The sequence below is a fragment of the Elephantulus edwardii genome, unplaced genomic scaffold (genome assembly GCF_000299155.1).
Source record: "Elephantulus edwardii isolate Elephantulus edwardi_28Jun2011 unplaced genomic scaffold, EleEdw1.0 scaffold00130, whole genome shotgun sequence".
Classification (NCBI taxonomy): Eukaryota; Metazoa; Chordata; class Mammalia; order Macroscelidea; family Macroscelididae; genus Elephantulus; species Elephantulus edwardii.
In genome coordinates this window covers 549,244-553,838 of record NW_006399880.1, presented here as the reverse complement: position 1 = coordinate 553,838, position 4,595 = coordinate 549,244, and positions in this window count along the sequence as shown.

The window sequence follows — 4,595 nt, the reverse complement described above, 5'->3', positions numbered from 1 at the left end:
CATCTATATTCATGAGAGATAGTTTTCTTTTTTGAGAATGTCTTTGCCCGGCTGTTATTAGGGTTATGCTTGCTTCATGAAACGACACTGAAGGTGTAAATTGCTTTTCTTTTGAAATAATTTAAGTAGCATTTGTGATAGCTAATCTTTGAATGCCTGGTAGAATTCACTTGTGAAGACGTTTAGATCAGAACTTTTTTTTTGAGGTGTAGTTTTTTTAATGACTTCCTCAATGTCTTCTTTTGTGATGAGTCTTTTCAAGTGTTCTATTTCTGTCTGCATCTGTTTGGGTTGTAATTGTTGTTGTATGTGTCAATGAGTTTATAACTTACTCTTGGGTGGGTTTTTGGAGGCAGTAAATCATATGGGAGGAGTTTGTCCATCTTTTGCCTATGGAGCAGCTGGTGGATTCAAATTGCATATCTAGGAATTTGTCCATTTCTTTTTGGTTTTCAAATTTATCAGAGCATCGCTTTATGCAATATTCAGTTGTTATTATGTGCTATTGAATCACCTGAAACTCATAATGACCCTATGCACAATACCTCTGAAGCCTGCCTTATCCTGTGACAGTCTCACTGTCTCCGACACACCTACCCCACTACCCCAGTTTCTGTGTCAATCCATCTCATCCAGGGTCTTCCTTTCTTGCAATGCCTTTTCACCTTTTCAAGCACGATGTTCTTCTCCAAGGACAAGTCCATCTGGGAACATGCCCAAAGTACGTTTGATGGAACTTCAAGATTCTTGCCTCCAGGGAGCAACTTGGTTTCACCTTGTCCTTGTTAGCTCTGTTTGTTCTCTTGATTGTCCATGGAATGTTCAATACTCTTCTCCAACACCACAACTAAAAGGAATCTATTCTTCTACTCTGTCTCTTAATTGGTGCATTTAGCCATTCACATTGAGTTCAGTCATTGACAGGTTAGATTTTATCATTGCCGTGTTTTTGTGTTGTTGTTTTGTTTTTTCTTCTGTTGTTGCTGGATGCTTTGGTCCATCCATTTTTCTTTCCTATATTTGTGTGAAGATATTCCTTTTGTTTTTCTTGTAGAATTGGTCTTGTTTTTATGAATTTCTCAAATACTTGCTTTTCTGCAAATGGCTTAATTTTTCCTTCATATTTGTTGGACTGCTTTGCTGGATACAGTGTCCTTGGAGGGCAATTGTTTTCTCTCTGCCTTCTTCATATGTCATCCCATTGCCTTCTTGCTTATAATGGTTTCTTTTCTATTGAGAAGTCAGAGTTTAATCTAATTGGTTCTCCTTTGTAGGTGACTCTTTGTTTTTCTTTTACTGTTTTAATACTCTATCTTTGTCTTTGATTTTGGAGAACTTGAGTGTGATATATCTTGTTTGTTTGGTTTTTTTGTTTGTTTTTGTGAGTCTAACTTGTTTAGCATTCCCTAAACTTTTTGGATGTGTATTTGGTTTACATAAAATCTATAAATCCCCCCCCCCAATTTTCTTGGTGCTATTTTTCCTCTTCCAGTTCTGGAATTCCAGTCATATGTGTGTTGTTTGGTTTTATGCCATCACACATAATTCTTCTTATTATTTTTTTTTTCATTTTCTTCTATCTGCTCTCTTTTTTTCTTCTAGTGAGTTCACTTTGAGATTTTTTTCTTCTATTTCATTAATTTTATGTTTAATTTAGTCTATACTGATTATTAGTCCTTTTTACTTGCTCACAATTTCCATAATTTTAGTCTTGGTATTTTGGATCATATTTTCATCCAGTCTTGTACTCTATTGGTTGTATTCGCTCTGCCTTCTATTGCTTTTTAAATTTCTTGTTGCTCTTTACTTATGGCTTAAATTATTTTTTCCAACATTTAAACTTCTTCAATACTGTTTCCAGAACTTCCATGTTGGTATTTCTTCTACCTTTCTAGTTCTGGGGTAATTATTTGGTCACTTGATCTGTGTTCTGGTTTTCTCTTTCAAGAGATGGCTTGTTGTTTGTTGTTGTTATGACTCATAGTGACCCTATGTACAACACCCCTAAACCCTTTTCTATTCTGTGCCAATCTTACTGTCTTTGACACACTCACTCCTATTACCCCAGTCACTGAATCAATCCATCTCATTGAGGGTCTTCTTCTGCGCTGTCCTTCCACCCTCCCAAGCATGATGTCCCTTTCCAAGGACTGGTCCCTTCTTGCAACATGTCCAAAGTAAGTCAGACAAAGATTCAGAATCCTTGACTCCAAGGAGCAGCCTGGTTTCACCCTCTCCAGGATAAACTTGTTTGTTCTCCTGGCAGTCCATGGTATCGCATATTCAATACTTTTCTCCAACACCACACCTCAAAGGCATCAATTCTCCTTCGATCATACCTAGTCATTGTCTAGGTCTCTGACACATAGCACACAATTGTGAAGATTATGGGCTGGATCAGGCACACTATGGTCTCTAGCCTGATCTTGTTTCTCTTCAGTGCTCTGCAAAGGTCCTTTACAGTTGACTTTCCCGATGCTATACATCTTTTTATTTCCTGGCTGGTGGTACCAAAAGTGTTGATTGTGGAGCCAAAAAAACTTAATCTGCTAACAATCTCAATCTCTTCACCATATATCATGATGCCAATTGGACCAGTGGTGAGAATCTTTGTTTTCTTGATGTTGAGCTTTTAATCCATATAGACAGCTACAGTCCTTGATCTTCTGCAACAAACACTTCAGGTCCTCCTCAGTTTCAGCAAGCAGGGTTGTGCCATCTGCACAACACAATTTGTTGATGAGTCTTCCTCCAATCCTGATGCCACATTTCTCCTCATAGAGCCTAGCCTCCCGAATAATCTGTTCTGCATATAAATTGAAAAGTATGGAGATGGAAAACAACCCTGGTGTACACCCCTTCTATTTTTGAACCATACAGTATTCCCTTGCTCTTTTCTGATGACTGCTTCTTGGTCCAAGTATAGGTCTCGCATTAGCACGATCAAATGTTGTGGGATTCCCATTCTTCTCAGAGTTAGCCACTGTTTGTTGTGGTCCACACAGTCAAATGCATTTGCATAGTCAATGACACACAGATAGATGTTCCTCTGATACTCCCTGCTTTTAGCTTGTTTTGTTTTCATAATGTAAGAACTGAGTGCTGTTTCCTTGACATTACGTGACTTTCTTCTTGGTATGTGTGGGGTAGGTTTTGTTGTGTCTCAGTAGGAAGCTACTGATTCCTTTACAGTATTATTGATAAAGTTGCAGAGTTTAAATGTTGCACCTGGTTCAGTTTCCCAAAGTCAATCTTCTTGGCTGGTTGCCTCTCTATTCTCTGTTCAGGTGGCAAATTCATCTATTGGTTGTATAGGTGGTCCCAGAGGTGCTTTTTTAACTTCTGGCTGGTTCTAGGAGGTGGGTGAGTGTGTAGGGTTGGAACAAACTAACCAGAGGCCCACAAAACGTTTCCCTCCTTGCTGGTTGGAATTGGGAGGTGGTGGTGTAGGTGGGATAGGGTAGGTAGATAGGTAGACTCACAGTTGACCTAAAAAGTACTTTCCTCACTGTTGGCTGTCGGAGGCAAGAAAGCATGCAGAGACACAGAGGAGACTCACAGGTGGCCCACAGGTGCTCCCTTATCTGTTTGCTAGTTCTCCCCTCAAAGTCTTGTAGGAAGCCTATTTGTTCCCGTTCCCAAGAAAGGTGATTCAACAAAATGTGGCTATGGTCAAACAATATCATTCATACCAAATGCAAGGAAAATACTGCTAAAGATCATTCAAATACATCTAGAACAGTGTATAGACAGGAAACTTCCAGAAGTTCAAACAGGATTTAGAAGAGGCTGTGGAACCAGGGATATCATTGCTGATGTCAGATGGATCCTGGCTGAAAGTAAAGAATACCAAAGATTGTCTATTTATGCTTTCTAGACTATGCAAAATCATTTGATTCTGTGGATCACAACAAGTTATGGCTAACAAGAATGTGAATCTCAGAGTGCTTAATTGGGTTCATGCAAAACATTTACCTTGACCAGAAGGCTGTTGTTAGAGAAGAGCAAGGAAATACTACATGGTTTAAAATTAAGAAGGGAACACGTCAGGGTTGTTTTCTTTCTCCATACTTATTAAATCTGTCTGCTTAGCAAATTATTCTAGAAGCTGGTCTCTATGAAGAGGAATGTGGCATCAGGATTGAAGGGAGACACATCAATAACCTGCATTATGCAGATGACACCACTTGCTTGCTGACAGTGAGGAAGACTTGAAGCACCTGTTGCAGAAGATCAAAGAATAAAGCCTTCAATGTGGATTTCAGCTCAATGTCAAGAAAACAAAGATTCTTACCTCCAGACTGATTGGCAAAATCATGATGTTGTTATGGTTAAGTGCCTTCGAGTCGTTGGCTACTCATAGTGGCCCTATGAACGAAAGTCCTTGACACCTGTGTGACTTTCACCCTTTCTCCAGGGTAATAGAGTTTATGGAGGCAAGCTATTTACGGAAGTGGATGCTATTCCTGCTTCCTAGTTTGTTTTAACTGGGGAGTGCCACCAAACACTGGCCTCCATGGGTAACCATTATCGCATTTGACACATCAGTGTAACAGTGTTCAGCTTCACAGCAACCACAAGTTACCTCTGTATGG